Source organism: Lampris incognitus, chromosome 7 (genome assembly GCF_029633865.1).
Source record: "Lampris incognitus isolate fLamInc1 chromosome 7, fLamInc1.hap2, whole genome shotgun sequence".
In the NCBI taxonomy this organism is placed as follows: domain Eukaryota; kingdom Metazoa; phylum Chordata; class Actinopteri; order Lampriformes; family Lampridae; genus Lampris; species Lampris incognitus.
Genome location: NC_079217.1, coordinates 1,235,351 through 1,255,791, shown reverse-complemented (window position 1 = coordinate 1,255,791; position 20,441 = coordinate 1,235,351). Strand labels below are relative to the sequence as shown.

Sequence of the window (20,441 nt, the reverse complement as noted above, 5' to 3'; positions counted from 1 at the left end):
GTTTACTGTACAAAGAACATTTGTGAATACACACAGAGTTTGACAAGCAGCTCACTTTACAGCCGCTGCATTTACAGCGCCACCCACAGTCATTTTGTCATATTTCCGTTCCCTTTTTGTTTCCTTGGCTTGCTCAGCACACTTTTTATAGAAACTGTTGTGACAATTTACAAATCCTTTAACCAAATATAACCCCCTACCCTCCACCCCTCCTTCTGTCCCACACAACAGAGGTTCAGTCAAAGTTTAAATCCATCAAGAGAATAAAAATGCATTGTCAACAGTTGCACATTGTCAGTTGTTGTTTTTTTAATGGAGAAACTGAAGCTCTCTGTCTTAACTTCATTTCCTGTGAGAGAGGGTGCACTGTAATTTAACCACTGTGACAGTATAGATGTCGCAATTAGAAGATGAATGGTTGTGTGTCACTGCAAAGTCTAGACAAGCCTTCTTTGTGTGGTGAAGTTTCTGTTTTGGAACAAACAGGCTGATGTATGTGTGTTGCATCGTGACAGGACATGCTGGGTCCTGTGCACCAGCCCTCATGGGCAAATCAATAGAAATATTTATGTGCTGGTTGGGACTGGATGGCCATGGCACAACACTTGGCTCAGCGGTCACAAGCTGCTGTAGCATGCCATGTTTTAGTCATGGATGCATCCTCCCCTGACTTAATTTTAAAAGATGTTTTCAAGTGAAGTGGAAGCAGGGGAGACGACGAGTCAGCATGCTCGGCTGAGTCCTGCATGGAATTTGTCATAACCAGTAGACGGAACTAACTGAGCTGTGTCGGTTCCTGTGCTGTTTTTCTGGGGACAAGGGTTACAGGGGGCATGATGAATAGCAGAGTCTCTCAAGCCGGTGCTGTGTTGGTGACAATATTCAGCATCAACTGCGATGTGAGTCTGTCAAGCCGGTGCTGTGTTGGTGACAATACTCACCATCAACTGTGATGTGAGTCTCTGAAGCCGGTGCTGTGTTGGTGACAATACTCACCATCAACTGTGATGTGAGTCTCTCAAGCCGGTGCTGTGTTGGTGACAATACTCACCATCAACTGTGATGTGAGTCTGTCAAGCCGGTACTGTGTTGGTGACAGTACTCAGCATCAACTGTGATGTGAGTCTCTGAAGCCCGTGCTGTGTTAGTGACAATACTCACCATCAACTGTGATGTGAGTCTCTGAAGCCGGTGCTGTGTTAGTGACAATACTCACCATCAACTGTGATGTGAGTCTGTCAAGCCGGTACTGTGTTGGTGACAGTACTCAGCATCAACTGTGATGTGAGTCTCTCCAGCCGGTACTGTGTTGGTGACAGTACTCAGCATCAACTGCGATGTGAGTCTCTGAAGCTGGTGCTGTGTTGGTGACAATATTCAGCATTAACTGTGATGTGAGTCTCTAAAGCCGGTGCTGTGTTGGTGACAGTACTCAGCATTAACTGTGATGTGAGTCTCTAAAGCCCGTGCTGTGTTAGTGACAATACTCACCATCAACTGTGATGTGAGTCTCTGAAGCCGGTGCTGTGTTAGTGACAATACTCACCATCAACTGTGATGTGAGTCTGTCAAGCCGGTACTGTGTTGGTGACAGTACTCAGCATCAACTGTGATGTGAGTCTCTCCAGCCGGTACTGTGTTGGTGACAGTACTCAGCATCAACTGCGATGTGAGTCTCTGAAGCTGGTGCTGTGTTGGTGACAATATTCAGCATTAACTGTGATGTGAGTCTCTAAAGCCGGTGCTGTGTTGGTGACAGTACTCAGCATTAACTGTGATGTGAGTCTCTAAAGCCGGTGCTGTGTTGGTGACAGTACTCAGCATCAACTGTGATGTGAGTCTCTGAAGCTGGTAGTGTTGGTGACAATACTCAGCATCAACTGTGATGTGAGTCTCTCAAGCCGGTGCTGTGTTGGTGACAGTACTCAGCATCAACTGTGATGTGAGTCTCTGAAGCTGGTAGCGTTGGTGACAGTACTCAGCATTAACTGTGATGTGAGTCTCTGAAGCCGGTACTGTGTTGGTGACAGTACTCAGCATCAACTGTGATGTGAGTCTCTCAAGCCGGTGCTGTGTTGGTGACAGTACTCAGCATCAACTGTGATGTGAGTCTCTCAAGCCGGTGCTGTGTTGGTGACAGTACTCAGCATCAACTGTGATGTGAGTCTCTAAAGCTGGTACTGTGTTGGTGACAGTACTCAGCATCAACTGTGATGTGAGTCTCTGAAGCTGGTAGTGTTGGTGACAATACTCAGCATCAACTGTGATGTGAGTCTCTCAAGCCAGTGCTGTGTTGGTGACAGTACTCAGCATCAACTGTGATGTGAGTCTCTGAAGCTGGTAGCGTTGGTGACAGTACTCAGCATCAACTGTGATGTGAGTCTCTCAAGCCGGTACTGTGTTGGTGACAGTACTCAGCATCAACTGTGATGTGAGTCTCTGAAGCCCGTGCTGTGTTAGTGACAATACTCACCATCAACTGTGATGTGAGTCTCTGAAGCCGGTGCTGTGTTAGTGACAATACTCACCATCAACTGTGATGTGAGTCTGTCAAGCCGGTACTGTGTTGGTGACAGTACTCAGCATCAACTGTGATGTGAGTCTCTCCAGCCGGTACTGTGTTGGTGACAGTACTCAGCATCAACTGCGATGTGAGTCTCTGAAGCTGGTGCTGTGTTGGTGACAATATTCAGCATTAACTGTGATGTGAGTCTCTAAAGCCGGTGCTGTGTTGGTGACAGTACTCAGCATTAACTGTGATGTGAGTCTCTAAAGCCCGTGCTGTGTTAGTGACAATACTCACCATCAACTGTGATGTGAGTCTCTGAGGCCGGTGCTGTGTTAGTGACAATACTCACCATCAACTGTGATGTGAGTCTGTCAAGCCGGTACTGTGTTGGTGACAGTACTCAGCATCAACTGTGATGTGAGTCTCTCCAGCCGGTACTGTGTTGGTGACAGTACTCAGCATCAACTGCGATGTGAGTCTCTGAAGCTGGTGCTGTGTTGGTGACAATATTCAGCATTAACTGTGATGTGAGTCTCTAAAGCCGGTGCTGTGTTGGTGACAGTACTCAGCATTAACTGTGATGTGAGTCTCTAAAGCCGGTGCTGTGTTGGTGACAGTACTCAGCATCAACTGTGATGTGAGTCTCTGAAGCTGGTAGTGTTGGTGACAATACTCAGCATCAACTGTGATGTGAGTCTCTCAAGCCGGTGCTGTGTTGGTGACAGTACTCAGCATCAACTGTGATGTGAGTCTCTGAAGCTGGTAGCGTTGGTGACAGTACTCAGCATCAACTGTGATGTGAGTCTCTCAAGCCGGTGCTGTGTTGGTGACAGTACTCAGCATCAACTGTGATGTGAGTCTCTCAAGCCGGTACTGTGTTGGTGACAGTACTCAGCATTAACTGTGATGTGAGTCTCTCAAGCCGGTACTGTGTTGGTGACAGTACTCAGCATCAACTGTGATGTGAGTCTCTCAAGCCGGTGCTGTGTTGGTGACAGTACTCAGCATCAACTGTGATGTGAGTCTGTCAAGCCGGTGCTGTGTTGGTGACAGTACTCAGCATCAACTGTGATGTGAGTCTCTAAAGCCAGTACTGTGTTGGTGACAGTACTCAGCATCAACTGTGATGTGAGTCTCTGAAGCTGGTAGTGTTGGTGACAATACTCAGCATCAACTGTGATGTGAGTCTTTCAAGCCGGTACTGTGTTGGTGACAATACTCAGCATCAACTGTGATGTGAGTCTCTGAAGCTGGTGCTGTGTTGGTGACAGTACTCAGCATCAACTGTGATGTGAGTCTCTGAAGCTGGTAGTGTTGGTGACAATACTCAGCATCAACTGTGATGTGAGTCTCTCAAGCCGGTACTGTGTTGGTGACAGTACTCAGCATCAACTGTGATGTGAGTCTTTCAAGCCGGTACCGTGTTGGTGACAGTACTCAGCATCAACTGTGATGTGAGTCTCTCAAGCCGGTACCGTGTTGGTGACAATACTCACCATCAATTATGATGTGCCGTCCTGTGTCCTAGATTGGCAAGTCAGCCTTAGAAGACTGTTGGATAGTACAAAAATAAAAATGTTACCGGGGGATGTATTTGTTTTCAGATAGCATAACACACACACACATACACACACACACACACACACACACACACACACACACACACACACACACACACACACACACACACACACACACACACACACACTACTTTTATTCTGCTGTTTTGTTTAGAGGGTGTCATTCGCCATGTTACTGTGTACCAACATCATCTTACACTTAAACGTGTGAATGTCAAATGTACATTTATTGTATATTTATGATGACCTTAGATGTCCAGTTCCCAGAAACTCCACCTAGAAACACATTATCAAAGCACCACCAAGAAAATGTCCCCGGCTCCCGGTGGAAACATCAATCTTTCAGCTTTAAAAACCATCGCGTGGGCTATCGGTTACTGCAGCATCAACCAAATCCACGATTAGTGGTGGTCCTGTCAAGTCTAATCTACAGATTCAATCTTCTATTTCTATCCCCCCCCTCCCCTCTGTCTCTCTGGCTCTCTCTCTCTCTCTCTCCTTCTCTCGCCATCTCTCTCCCCCCTCCCCTCTCTCTCTCTGTCTCTCACACACGTACACACACAAAATGGAAATGAAGGCAGGATCTCTGACATGGCACAATCAAGGGCTCCTTATTGGAGGAGTTTATTGTCTTCATCAAGCTCAAGTTTCGCCAGCGAGGCACCAGCCCAGGCCCGGGCTCCCCAAGGCACTGGCAAAGTGTGGGTGGAGGTATGATCATTTCAGGACCAATTAAACAATAAATGGATTAGGTCAAATTGAAAAGACCTCCACCTGTCCCCTTTGCTGCAAAGGGGACTCAAGCAGCAAAGAGATTCAAGTAAAATTAATTTCGCATTATGTAAAATTATTGTGCGCGTGGGTTGTGCGGATCGACATGTTGTATAATTTGATACAAGAAGCTACATGCTGGCCATTAAACCCATTACCCACCTCTCAGAGGAAGGCCTGTGAGATGGGGAAAGTGTGATGTTTTAATGGAGAGCAGTAATGGCAGTATTCATGAAAGTGCTTCATCATGAGTTTGGACCCAAGCACAACACCCGTGTGGTGATGGCCTTTAGATTGTAAACCAGTTTTAATCTTGGCACGTGACTAATCAAATCGGCTCATCATCAGTGGTGAGCAAAGGTAGACTCAATGAATTGATGGCGGCGCGAATTCACGTTTGCAGCGGCCTCACCCAGTGCTGTCCATGCAGTGTCTTTGTCCATGTCTTCGTCTAACTGTGTCTTCATTTGATGGCTGGGAGAGCTGGTGCTGGATCGGCTGGGAGAGCTTGGTCTGCTGTGTCCTGTGGGCCCCGGAACCACGGCCCTGCCTGCAGCTGCACCCGAAGAGGAAACGCAGAGGGCGGTCTGACAGGACGCGGAAGCGGGGCAGCCTAAGCTAGCTGCTAGCCCATGCAGACCAGCAGTTCCAACAGTCATCCTGGCTGGCGTTCGATCCCTTGGGTATGTGTGTTCGTGCAGTTTTTGGGTGTGTTTTTTTCTTGGTGTTGCACTGCTGTGGGCTGGGGAAACCATACGTGTTCCTGATACCTGAAATATGGCTTACTGTCTTCCTGCAACGTTACCAACTGATTTTTGCATTATTTATTTTTTTGCATTGATACTATATAATTTTGCAAAGATCCATTTACCCTAGTGCTTTGAGTGGTCGGTCGACTAGAAAAGCGCTGTATAAATGCAGTCCATTTACCATTCACCATTAGTATGGGCATAAAATGAAAGTTTACATTTGCAAACAAGGAGCTGAGGACAGTGTGGTGGATGTAACACTGGGGAAAGAATTACTCATTAGAAGCAGTTTTGTAACACAATCTTGGTTAAACAAGCTTGGATTTGCTAAATCCAACACTACTGAAAGCAGTGTCAATGTATAAATTTGCAAAGTTAATGTTGGCTCAGTGGCGGTTAATACTTCAAATCTTAATTATTTCATCCTTAAAAAAGCACCCAGAACAAAACAGATGAGAGCTTGAACTTGAGGGCTGAACATCTTGTCTGCATAATTGGGCCAAACATCTGGAAGGACGGGTTCAGACACCACAAACCAAGTCTACTGTAACCAAGCAGTGATCCGTCAGAAAAACAAATAAGAAATGTTTGTTAGACAATAAAAAAAATTCATCATCATCACCATCATCAGTTCTGTAACCTATGGAGGTCGTAGGAGCACAGCTGATGCCTCAACAAGTCCCTTCCACCGTTCCCCATCCATCGCAGCTCTCCAGGCCTCGACCAATCCGGTATGGTGACGGAGTTTGGTTGAGTCATCATTTTGTGTCATTAGGGGAGAGTACCTGGTGGTCCCTATGTCCTCTCCAGGTTGGATGGGTTGGTTCACAGAGGAACTCATCCGCCCTTTGACAGCTTTTGTTTTTTAGTCCAGCTGGATGTCCACACACCCTCCTCATAACAATCCAAGGGTTGAAGCAGGGGTGCCGGTTTAGTAGCCGACAACCCAACGGTTGCAGTTTAAGGTCGTACCCAGGACCAGGAATAAAAAAATTACTGCAAATCAAAGAAGGTTGAATCAGTTCATCTGGACACAAAGTTTATTGAGAGAAACGTTTCATCATCATCTAAGTGACCTCTTCAGTCTCACCTGACTGCAGGTACCCCACCCTTATAAACAATACCGTGACTGCAGGTGTCCCCACCCTTACAAATAATACAGTGACTGCAGGTACCCCACCCTTATAAACAATATCGTGACTGCAGGTACCCCCACCCTTATAAACAATACAGTGACTGCAGGTGTCCCCACCCGTATAAACAATACAGTGACTGCAGGTACCCCCACCCGTATAAACAATACAGTGACTGCAGGTGTCCCACCCTTATAAACAATACAGTGACTGCAGGTACCCCCACCCGTATAAACAATACAGTGACTGCAGGTGTCCCGACCTTATAAACAATACAGTGACTGCAGGTACCCCCACCCTTATAAACAATACAGTGACTGCAGGTACCCCCACCCGTATAAACAATACAGTGACTGCAGGTACCCCCACCCTTATAAACAATACAGTGACTGCAGGTACCCCCACCCTTATAAACAATACAGTGACTGCAGGTGTCCCACCCTTATAAACAATACAGTGACTGCAGGTACCCCACCCTTATATACAATACAGTGACTGCAGGTACCCCCACCCGTATAAACAATACAGTGACTGCAGGTACCCCACCCTTATATACAATACAGTGACTGCAGGTACCCCACCCTTATAAACAATACAGTGACTGCAGGTACCCCACCCTTATAAACAGTACAGTGGCATAACCACCCAAACCAACGATCAGTTTCATATGCAAATTGCTGAGACCATTAACTAGAGCTTCAGTGGCCATGTGTACTATACACAGAGGATTTGGGAATGTTTGCAGTCACAGCATTGTAAGATGGTGACAGATGTACTCTTAGGCCCCCCTCGGTTCAGGGATGGTCGTTCCCTCTTCACATACATGGCCTCTCTGACTCCCCGTTCAAACCAGTGTTCCTCGTGGCAATTGACATTCCAGTTAACGGTCATGTCTATTTGCATATGAAAGTGATCGTTGTTTTGGGAGGCTATGCCACTGTATTGTTTATAAGGGTGGGGTACCTGCAGTCAGGTGAGACTGAAGAGGTCACTTAGATGATGATGAAATGAGTCTGTGAACCTTCTGTGATGTTCTTACCTGGATTACTGAGCAGCATCAAGACAGATTACTGCAAAGTTTTGCCTGAAGGTTTCACTGCTTCTGTGATTGGAGCAAGGTTTCATTTTCATGTAACTGGTAACCTAACCATATAAAATTCAAAATGAACACTATTGGAATATGATGTTTTAGTAAAATACCCAATCCTCATTGTAGTGCTGCACCTCTGCTAGCACAGTAAATGTAGTTCAAGTGCAGCTACAAGGGCAGTAGCTCGCCCATATACTCCTAAAGCTGCCGCTGCTGCTGCTGCTGCTGGCTTATTTACTCCACGCAGCCCTGTTCATATGTCAGATGGACAGCCCGGGAGAGGAACAGGCCACGGGAGGAAACCCCTCCACAACATCAACGTCCACAGTGCTGTTGTCTTCTCTTTTTCTTGCCCTTTTGTGTGTGTCTGAGTGGGAGAGTACTGCCGGCGTCGTGTGGGGCTGCCGCTTCTGCCTCTCGTAGCCCCCCTTCCCATCCACCCCCGTGTGTCTGTGTTGTGTTGTCTGTTATCTTGTTTCACCCCCTTTATTGTAAAGTGACTTTGAGTGTTAGAAAAGCGCTATATAAGTTTAATTTATTATTATTATTATTATGATGCCTTAACTGATGGCTGTAAAAATCTCTGGCACCATAATTGACTTTTCAAACATTGCAACTTCTATGCAAAGTCTGCCTTGGTGTGGACTTGTGTGGACAGGACGTCCTGTCGCGGACATAACTCTGAGAAGTGAAACATGTTCCTGTAAATATAAGGCTTGCATGAGTGTAAAATCTAGGTTCATGGCAAACCTTACCGGTGAACGTTATGTGATGAGCTCTGACGTCATACGACCATACTTAACAAACGTGTCGGGCTACGGGACGCTTCGCTACAAGAGACGGGATACTCCCCTTCAGGTTTCTCAGCCTGTTTGAGTCGTCCAGTTTAGCGTTTCATCAACAGTTGGACATCCCAGCGTCAGTCTGAAGACCAAGACAATGAAAAAGTTGCTGAAGCACTCTCTTTTTCCCCGCCACTCGGCAGCCCACATAGTTGCATAGTGGCTGCTCACCACAGCTCCTGCTGGTGTGCGACATCGCTCTAACTACACAGTTAGAGTACTTTGCGGCCTTCTCATGTGCTAGGTGGTCATTTGACATCTGGCTAGATGTCTGGTTCATTCTGGCTCTGATGTCTGGTTCATTCTGGCTCTGATGTCTGGCTCATTCTGGCTCTGATGTCTGGCTCATTCTGGCTCTGATGTCTGGCTCATTCAAACAACTTCATCCTCGTGTCACCCAAGATGTCTGGAAGATGTGGTTATGAGGACACGATGGCAGAGCGCACGTTGAGGTGTGGCTTAGGGGCAGTTCAGTGGTGGTGTATGAGACACATTAAGCGTCTCGTTTATTGAATTAATAATCTTATCTTGAGAGCCCCCCCCTCCCTTTCTCCCCAGTTGTACCTGGCCAATCCTCCCACTCTCTTAGCCATCCCGGTCACTGCTCCACCCCCTCTGCTGATCCGGGGAGGGCTGCAGACTACCACATGCCTCCTCCCATACATGTGGAGTCACCAGCCGCTTCTTTTCACCGGACAGTGAGGAGTTTCACCAGGGGGACGTAGCACGTGGGAGGATCACGCTATTCCCCCCAGTTCCCCCTCCCCCCCAAACAGGGACCCCGACCGACCAGAGGAGGTGCTAGTACAGCGACCAGGACACATAACCACATCCAGCTTCCCACCCACTGACACGGCCAATTGTGTCTGTAGGGACGCCCGACCAAACCGGAGGTAACTCGGGGATTCGAACTGGCGATCCCTGTGTTGGTAGGCAATGGAATAGACCGCTATGCTACCCAGACACCCTAGAGTTTTTTAAAATTAGGTTTACAAAGTGGACATCACATCAGAATTCGTCATGATAATATCAGTATGTTTATCCATCTAAAGATGCACATAGACACACTGGAGGTGTTGGTCCGTGTCTTCACAACACGCACACTTAGTCTGGATCCAAAAACAGTAAAAGAAGATTCCTGGTCCTCCCCTTACCTCCCTGTACCTCTTCTACTTGTCACTATATGAGTGCATGTCCTGCGGGTGCCCTTCATCGTCATCATTTTAATTATTTTCCATCTGAAATGATTGTCAGACATTAATTTATCCATTAATCATGTGTCCATACGCTTTCCTTCTGTTGTCTCCCTGCTTGTAATCGTGGCCACAGTGACGGTTCCTCATATCCTACCATTAGACAGCATGCATGCTGCATGCTGAGCGAATCACATGACATCTCACTGTCATACTCACTGATGCAGGAGAGTTGTAAAACAGGCAAATCTTGATATGTTCCCCCCTCCTCCCTGTAATCTGTAGGCCTGGCCATTCATCTGTGGTGAGTTCATAACTGATTTATTTCTCTTTCATTCATATATATCACACACGGCTTTAACGACTGGGATGCTTCCAGGTTTACGGAGAATGTGAATGGCTCTTGGTCCTCCACATTCAACCTTGGGCTGTTCACCCCCCCCCCCCGCGCCCCATCACCAGAACCTCCACTCCCCCTGTGCACCATCTGCCACAGGACCCTACCCAAACAACAACCCTCTGACGATCAGCTTACTGTAGGCTAAAGTCTGGTTGGATTCCTGCCGACTCCAATTTATTGCTATTAACCCAGCGTGATGAAGTTTCATGTTGATGTGTCCGTGCACGCCCGAAACATAAGCCCATCCTCCTCAACACAGCTGCTTGTGTGTGTTGACTAGTCTTACAGAGAGAAGTGATGGCTCTACTCCCTGCCAGTAAGGGATCAAACAGATTTATGGGATAATTGGGCTTCAAGGATTCAAATGATGTGCTTGTAAGAATTTAGATGTGGTTTTGGAGCATGTCATAGCAAAGGGACTTCCCACACGAGAAAGTACCCATGACATGCCAGTGACAGAGGATCCAGTCACAGGTGAGGTCCTTCAAGATCTCAGGGGGACCTTTGAACACGATAGAGCATTGCATTCTGATGGACATAGTAGCTCCTGAGTCGGCAAGAAAGGAAGAAGCTGTAAGTCGATTCTCCTCATATTTTTCTTCTACAGCCTTCTGTGTTCAGCCTGGAAGCTCATTGGCCTCAGCAGACGTTACCTCCTCCAGGTGCAACTTTAGTTCCTTTTTTATATTAGCATGCTCTCTCGGGCCCAGCTCCTCTATAGACACAGATAGATATTTCTTTTCACTGCTATACTGATGTTACCCATGTATACTTGGCTTCAAAATCCAGAAATAGCCTCTGTTACAGAATGCCTCATTGAGGCCAAGTGTTTGATGCCCCAGATATATATATATTTTTATCATAATGAAGATGAATTGAAATATAGAACTTGGAAATATGAATCAGAAAACTGCCAGTCGTTTTTGATTCTGACCTGATCTATCTATCTATCTATCTATCTATCTATCTATCTATCTATCTATCTATCTATCTATCTATCTATCTATCTATCTATCTATCTATCTATCTATCTATCTCTATACATTGTTTAGCCAAAACATTATGACCACCTATCTAATATGCTGTTGGACCTCAGTGTTCCACCAAAACAGCGCCGACCCGCCGAGGCATGGACTCTACAAGACCCTTGAAGGTGTCCTGTGGTATCTGGAAACAAAACATTAGCCACAGATCCTTCAAGTCCTGTAAGTTGTGAGGTGGAGCCGCCGTGGATCGGACTTGTTGGTCCAGCACATCCCACAGATGCTCAATCAGATTGAGATCTGGAGAATTTGGAGGCCAGGATAACACCTTGAACGCTTCATCATGTTCACAACCATTCTTGGACAATGTGTGCAGTGTGGCAGGGCACATTATCCTGCTGAAAGAGGCCACTGCCATCAGGGGATACCATTGCCATGAAGGGGTGTACCTGGTTGGCAAAGATGTGTAGGTAGGTGGCATGTGTCAAATTGACAGCCACATGAATGGCTGGACTCAGGGTTTCCCAGCAGAACATTGCCCAGAGCATCACACTCCCTCCACCGGCTTGTCATCTCCCCACGGAGCAGCCTAGTGCCATCACTCCCAGGTAAATGGCGAACATGTACATGGCCGTCCACATGATCCAAAAGAAAATGGGGCCAGGCAACCGTCTTCCACCGCTCCAAGGTCCAGTTCTGACACGTGCATATCTATTTTAGGCACTTAAAAAAAAAAATTCCCCCCTTTTTCTCCACAATTGTACCCCACTCTTCCGAGCCGTCCCAGTCGCTGCTCCACCCCTCTTCCAATCTGGGGAGGGCTTCAGACTACCACATGCCTCCTCCCATACATGTGGAGTCACCAGCTGCTCCTTTTCACCTGACAGTGAGGAGTTTCACCAGGGGGACGTAGCGCGTGGGAGGATCACGCTATTCCCCCCAATCCCCCCCGAACAGGTGCCCCGACCAACTAGAGGAGGCGCTAGTGCAGCGACCAGGACACACACCCACATCCGGCTTCCCATGCGCAGATACGGCCAACCGTGTCTATAGGGACGCCCAACCAAGCCGGAGGCAACACGGGGATTCGAACTGGGATCGCCATGTTAGTAGGAAATAGAATAGACCACTACGCTACCCGGATGCCCCATTTTAGGCACTTTTGATGGTGGACAGGGGTCATAATGGACACTCACCGGTGTCCATGATACACAGCCCCATACACACCAGGGTGTGATGCACTGTGTGTTGAGACACATTCCATCCATAACCATCATTAAAAATTTCTGTGACTTGTGCCACAGTAGACCTCCTGTCAGTTCGGACCAGACTGGATTGCCTTTGTTGCCCTCGTGCATCGATGAGCCTTGGGCACCCAACACCCTTTTACCGGTTTATGGTTTGTCCCTCCTCCGGCCACTGTCAGTAGATACTCACCGCTGCTGACCGTGAGCAGCCCACAAGCCTTGCCGTTTCAGAGATGCTCTGACCCAGTCTTCTGGCCATATCTATTTGGCCCTCTTCCAAGTCGCTCAGGTCTTTACTCCTGCCCATTTCTCTTGCTGCCAACACGTTGACTACTAGAACTGATTGTTCACTTATCATTTAATCTACCCAGACCTTGACATGGCCCTTGTTTGGAGATGATCAATATTATTCGGTTCAACTATGAGTGGTCATAATGTTTTGGCTCATTAGTGTATCTCTCTATCTATCTATCTATCTATCTATCTATCTATCTATCTATCTATCTATCTATCTATCTATCTATCTATCTATCTAATATATTAGTGAGGGTCAGCAATCCAGTGAGTCCAAGTCAAATTCCTGATATGTGAAAAGTTGGAAAATAATGATGGATTCTGCCTCTGATTATGATTTAGTGTTTTCTTCCACAGTCTCTTGGAAGGAAAATAAGGCTTACCAAAACAAAGTTCCGCTGGGCCCCCTTTGTGTTTTCCCTGCACTACTTTGCCCTGTTAGACTTTGAATAGTTCTGTATCTAGGTCAAAAGCTCCTTCGCTCATTTTTTTGGCTCCTTTTGCTGGCAGCGGTTGAAAAGCTGTTGACTAATCAGCCCAGATGCCCTGCCTCTAATTGAGAAGCAGGCAAAGAGAGCCGGTTGTTTGGGACAGACAGGGCCTTCGGGGAGGGGAGGCAGAAGGAAGGCAGCGCAGCTTTGTTTTGCTATCTTAACAAGTATGCCAAGCATAAAATGTTGGCTTTAAAGCACCTCATACTTGGCAATTTTTCTTTATATCCCCTTTCTTCCCTTTATTTTCACTGAGAGACCTGGAAGGCCTCAGTGTAGGCACTCGACCCTGTTGTCGATGGAAGGAAGTCAGCGAGTGGACAACACAGTCAATGAAATGCCTCAGTAAGCATCCAAAGTCTGGAAGGAATTACAGAAGCCTCTCACCAGGAAGAAGCGAAACTATCCAAGCATTTGGCTTTGTGAGCAGAGCATACGAAAGGACAGAGATTTGACATATCTGAAAGATTTCTTCACAGGTTTCGGGTGGTTGCAAAAGAGCATATTGATACGAGTGTCCACACAGTCGTTTCCAGAGGTTAAAAGGCAAGCGTTGCATTTTTCCTCACATTCAGACAGGTTTATTTCCTCAGGAAATTTAGATGTTGTAGCAACTGCTGTTTGTGTTCCCCGCACCTGCACATGTCTCTACGACCTTTCACTACTCCTTCCTGTTAACACTGGGGTTCTGAATTCACCCCTGTTTGTATATTCCCTACACGCTGTGTCATCTCTGCATGACGCATTAGAGATGGCATTACACTGTGCATTGCAGCAGAGATGCTCGGTATAATTTTTCTTGAATTATCATGTTGTCAAAAACTGGCTTGAGCAGCAGGCAAATTATTAAGGCTAAGCACAGGCTGCAGCTCAGATTCAACCGGGACTATAAACTAGAGATTGCCAGGAAAAGCACATGAAGACAGGTGATGCCAGAGGGATCATGGGGATAATAGCTTGATGCACGTGAGAGAGTTCCTCTCTTATGCTTCAACCTCACTCTTTCCATTACATTTCCAAACACATCAGAATTTGATGTTTTCCTCTACTCGCAAATCTTTGCATTAGCTTTTGTGTCTACACGGTATTTAAACTGGTCCAAAACATCAAACCGTTTGATTTCCCCCGTAGACACTTCCACGTTCAGAATGTTGATTTCATGCTCAAACAACCTCTGTTCTGGTGCTGCAGATAACGGCACAGTAAAACTAAGGCGTGGCGCACTTTCTGCTTCATAATTGGATATTGGGGACCAGGGTCAGCAGAGCTGTGGGAACTATCAATCCCCAAAATGCCATTCTTCAAACTCAGAATCAGTTATTTTTGGCACTCTTTTTTTTTTGGGGGGGGGGCTTTTTTTCTCCCCTATTATATCCAGGCAATTACCCCACTCTTCCAAGCCGTCCCGGTCTCTGCTCCACCCCCTCTGCCGATCCGGGGAGGGCTGCAGACTACAACATGCCTCCTCCCATACATGTGGAGTCCCCAGCTGCTTCTTTTCACCTGACAGTGAGGAGTTTCACCAGGGGGACGTAGCACATGGGAGGATCACGCTATTCCCCCCAGTTCCCCCTCCCCCCCTGAACAGGCACCCCGACTAACCAGAGGAGGCGCGCTAGTTTAGTGACCAGGACACATACCCACACACCCCGGCTTCCCACCCGCAGACACGGCCAATTGTGTCTGTAGGGATGCGGGACCAAGCCGGAGGTAACACAGGGATTTGAACCTGCGATCCCCATGTTGGTAGGCAACGGAATAGACCGCCATGCCGCCCGGGTGCTCTCTGGCAGATTTTTTTGCTTCATTAATTCGCCTATTGAACACAGTGGCTTTGAGGAACTCATCTACTTATATAGCAAACAGTTGTAGCAGCAACTTTTCCTCTGTAGCGCTCCCTTCTGGTTGACACCGCACTGGCAAATCTGTTTAATCTTGTATGTTGTTTTGTCACTATTGTGTCAAGTGGGTTTTAGTTTGATTTCAGTGTTGCTTTACATTCTTGGAGCACAGAATGACAGCGGTCAGTGATCACTGATGTTTCACACACAGTCATGAACAAAAAGACTAAAGTGGGAGGGCTCTCTCAGCGTAGACAGGCACACCGGAGGAGGTGTCACGGCAGACAGGACTGATGTTATGCAGCGTGCTACCATGGAAACAGCCGGGGTGCTGTGCAACCATGTCAGACTTATCATATGGAAAGAATAAATAAAATGTGCGTGTCACGGGATCCTAATTTGTTCAAGATGTCCAAATTCAGATATTCATCTGCTGATGTCCTGCTTTAAGGCTTCGCTTCAGGGCTGCAGAGAGCAGCGTCCAGAATGAGCGGCTGGTTTGAAAGTTGCTGTGCTTTTGGAAAGACTAAACACTGCAGGGTATTAGTGAGGGACTGCGCTTGCATTTTGCAGCCCTAAGGGTTGCAGCCAACATTTCAGAATGCATTGCATTCTGTTATTGACACCGCTGTGCAGCTGATTTAAGGTCATATCCAGGTAGGCCATTCTCATATTGACATGAAATTGGATATTGCACTGAATACCCAATGTAACGCCAGTGTAGACGTCTTGTTTTTGAGTCTTCTGCCTTTGATTATGAGAGGCATGTATGTGAATTATTCATGTCTTGATCCTAATGGCCAATAAAAATAGCCCCATAACTATTGTAGTAAAAGTGGAGCTGTTGTTTCACATTAAACAGTTACAGAGAGTGAAAAAAAGACCCATCTGTCTCAGATTTACAGAAGTATTTCTTGACCATTGTTTGGGAATCACAGCCAAGGGATGTCTACGGCGGGACAGTAAACACCGACAGAGAGGCACACTTTGAGTAAAAGGGCAGAAAATTACTCTGTCAATCAAGGCCACATTCTTTCTGGGAGAAAAGCACACTTTTTTCTCTGTCAAGGTTAAGAAACATTTGACCTTTTCAGAAACATTTTTCTTGTTTCTTACAAGCAGTCACCCACTGGGCCACATGAGGACTCTCATCCTGCACAGCACCCTGATTTTGCCTGGAGTGTTTAGAGAACCAGTCAAGTAACACATTACAGTCAATACACAGCCTTCTGCAGTGCACATATTTATATCGTTTTTCTTCTTGCCCTTTTGTGTTTGTCTGAGTGGGAGAGCACTGCCGGCGTCGTGTGTGGCTGCCACTTCTGCCTCTCGTAGCCCCCTTCCCATCCAGCCCTGTGTGTCTGTGGTGTGTTTATCTGTTGTCTTGTTTCACCCCGTCTATTGTGAAGCCACTCTGAATGTTAGAAAACCGCTATATAAGTTTGATTTTGTCCGTGGATAATACAGAGCAACAAGCACATATTTGAAAACATTTTACGTTTGTCTTTTTGCATAGTTAATGATGTAGTGATGCTGCCATTTAACGTGTAGCTTCTTCTTGTTAAACCAGTGGAAATCCATGAAACACACCTATGTGTTTTTAAATCAGCCTCTCCCTTCATGTTCGCACCGACAAACATCCAAACCTGGGAACTGGCCAGTTCCCCCGTGGTTGGGAGGTGTTGATAAGAGTGAAAGAGATTTTCACGGTCTGAAAAAAGTCCTTTTCTTCACGCAACACCTGAACCTCCCAGAGGAGATGGACATTGTGGGAGATTGTATAGTTCCTTCCATTCTCTTGTCACGCCCATCCATTTTCACACTGAACAAAGCCTATGAATACCGTCTCGTATTTTCCTCCAGGGATGCATTGTGGTATTGTGGTAGACGACACTTAAACTAATCTCGTGCTGTAGCCCTTCAGCTGAGTAATAGAAGTTCTTGTAGTATACTATTGAATGGGGGGGGGGGAGATAATTTCCGCAGATGAAGAGCTAGTGGTGTAATGGCCCTGTGCAGTGTCCAAATCTGAAACAACTACAAGACTCACCGATGCTTTGCATTGTTACTGTTCTGCTCCATACGACTTGGATGGGGGTTCCGACCGTCTACCAAACCACGTAAGAAGTGACAACAAGATGGTGCCTATTCGATGCTGGGTGTGACGGAGAATCACTGTTCCATTGCCCGAGGCCCTCAACTGTTCACTGTGTGCTTGGCTTCAGTTTCCCCTGTGTCCACTTGGATCAGTTAACATGCACTTTTGAACTCTGTTGGAGAAGCTGAGTACCGGCCACTGCTGACAGACTGAAACCAGAGCATCCACAATAATGGCATCATTGATTATTGGCCATCTCTTTCCCCACCAATTCTGTCATGGGCTCCAAAGTATATCTAGAGTTGTGCCGTGAGAAATATAGCTGAGACAGAAAGCAAAGTCTTTCTTGGTGACAGGTTTGATCTGTCCTCTCTATTGCCCCTTTGAAGCCTGACGTGCTTTTAGTCTCGGTTATTTGTTCTGCCATTTTTTCTACTTGACTTTCAATCAAAGATAATGAGATGAGTTGGCACCACCTACAAAATAGCAGCTATTTCACCAGTCAAAGTGACTGAATTGCTCTTCGTTTGCTTAGCAAACAAAAAGCACTTGCTATCATTTCTTAGTATCATAACGGAGATATCGACCCAAATAATGAATAAGAAGTAGGTTATTAATAGCCCTGCTTGTGTGTTAATAAATCAGTCTCTTTTTTTAAAATGTACATTTTTTGAAGTAAAAGTGTGCGAAGCATGTTGATCTAATATTGGTCTTTCAGCTTTGTCCGTAAATCCATGATGCTGCTTTCCGTTCTTTATCTGTATCGTTCACTTGATTTATATGAACCGAAGAAGTCTAAAGCATAAAATGCTACTACAATCTAGTTATGTACACAATAAAAACCATTTTACTATCAGTTGATCAGTCAAGAAATCCATCTATCTATCCATCCATCCATCCATCCATCATCTATCTATCTATCTATCTATCTATCTATGCATGTATATATAGTGAGAGCCAGCAATCCAGCGAGTCAAAGTTGAATATGTTTTATACATTACGTGCACAAAATGATGGATTTTCCCCTCATCTGAGTTGGGGGCCCAGGTATGGAGGGGTTGGGGGTATCATATGGCGTTTACTGTATTTACCTGTTTTTAGAGAATGTAACGTGAATATCAAGCTTCCTGAAACTGCAGCTGTGATTTATTTTGACTGTTATTAGTCAGTGCACTTGACTCGACCGATGTAGGATTTTTCAACTTCAGCCGGAGTTCTACTGTATGGTGACACTTTTATGTCAATGAACAAGACATACATTTTTCTTTGCCATGCAAACTCCCGCCTCATTTTGGGATGGGGGGGGTATCTTAACTGGCATTCCAGAACAATGAGGATCCCTGATGCTCTTGGACTGTAATTTTGGCACTCCTCACCCAATGTGTATTCTCTGATGTATTATTATCCTCATTGGAAGTGACAGAGCTATGCTGATACTCGAATATGAAACAAAACAGAGGAAAATATGCCAAACTGATTGGTGTTTCTAGCGTCACTTGTCTAGCTGTGCAGACTCCATGCATTCTCTCTCTCGCTTGCTCACTCTGGAGAGCTTGGCTAGACGTTTTCTTTCTCTTATTCATATTGGAATGTCAATGCTCAAGTCCATTTTAATGCAGATCTTTCCACTTTGTGCAAGGCTCAGTGGCCTGGCATTCACAGCTGCAGGGGCAGAGGGGGTTAGACTCTGGCACAGCTGCCCTCATTTTCCCTGGCTGAAAAGAACACCCGCTGCTGCATCACAATTATTATAGTCACCCAGCGACTGCTTTACCGCCAAGATCAACAAGCTTTTCAACTGCACACCCGACGTTTTTAGATAGATAGATAGATAGATAGATAGATAGATAGATAGATACTTTATTGTCCAACTTGGAGAAATGTGTTGCCACAGCAAATGAAAATGTCAGTATCCAACATCCCTGCATGTGAAGGTTGCAGTGACGCCATGGACAAGAGCCAGTGAAAAGCCTGGTGACTAAGCCACCCACACCCACGGGGCCTGCTTGAGAAATGCAACCTCCAAGCATTTCCACCTTCTCGGGACTTCACAAAACAAGCAACTGTCCGTGATGTAAAAAACAAACCAGAGTTTCATCTACTGATACGAAGAGCAACCTGATCTCAAAGCAAACCGTAGGAAAAAATCAGAAACACGGGCATATTGATATTCTTTCAGCCATGCAGTCAGAAGCTCTCCCCATGACGTCAGGTCCTTGCCGCAGCATGGCTTTATCAGACGAGTCTTCTTTTTGATTCGCTTTACTTTAAATCTGTACACTATTGAGTTAGCACGTGCTATACTGCACCGGAATGTTTCGTTTCACCAGACAAAAGATTGTCTTTTGAAATTGTTGTAATTCTCAAACCTAAGTAAAAAGATTTACCCCCCCCCACCCACCACCATGACTTCAACCCGGAACGGAGGAGCCTGCAGCACTTAGCGCCCCCTGTGGCCGTGCGTCGTGCATGCAGCCCGTCTGCCCGTCTCGGGCCTCTTACTGAAACACACTCGTTCCATCAAGAGCCAAAAGACTGTAGCTTTAAAAACGTTGTAATCCCGCCCAACGCACCAGCGACCAATCGCTGACGCCGACACAAACACCTGCTTCAGTTGCGGACCAATGAGGCGCCGGCTCTCAGGGCCGTAGAGCAGGCTGAGCGGCGGTCCCGGACCATTCTTTCCCCAACTATCTCAACAAACGCGTCGGTCGATTCCTCCGAGTGATTCCTGCCGAGGAGGAGGCGGCGGAGGCGCCGGGCGGACTTCCAGCGGACCACCGACATGTCCGGGGGCCGAAGCCCGGCTTGGACCGACCGGACAGCTTAACCGACCGGCGAGTCAGCGCTCCTTGTGACGTATCCGCAAAATTAGGTGGGTTTAATATAGTGTTGTTGTGATGTCGCTCCCCCCCCCCGTCTCTCTCTCCCCCCGTCTCTCCCCGTCTCTCCCCCCCTCTCTCCCCGTCTCTCCCCCCCTCTCTCCCCCTCTCGATCTGCGCAAGATGCGACAACGTTGTACGCATTTTTAAAAAGTGCTACGTACCTGTGGTGAGTGGTACACCGCGGCCAGCTCGATACCCCCCCCCCCGCCCGGCGCCGAAGCGCGTCACGCCGTACTACTGCTGGTGCTGCTGCTGGTGCTGGTGGTGGTGGTGGTGGTGGTGGGCACGAGAGGCCGTGGGTGGCGAGCAAATAGTCGCACAGATTGAGTGTGGGT

General features: G+C 46.8%; 1 protein-coding gene across 2 annotated transcripts in view; it reads left to right on the top strand.

Moving 5' to 3' along the window:
* The first annotated feature begins 19,869 nt into the window (after positions 1-19,869).
* Positions 19,870-20,441, top strand: part of tpst1 (tyrosylprotein sulfotransferase 1) — a 79,315-nt gene continuing 78,743 nt past the window's right edge. For both annotated transcript variants that reach the window (XM_056283160.1, XM_056283159.1), the window contains exon 1: positions 19,870-20,096. The gene's annotated coding sequence lies outside the window, so the exon portion shown is untranslated. The remainder of the gene's footprint in view (positions 20,097-20,441) is intronic.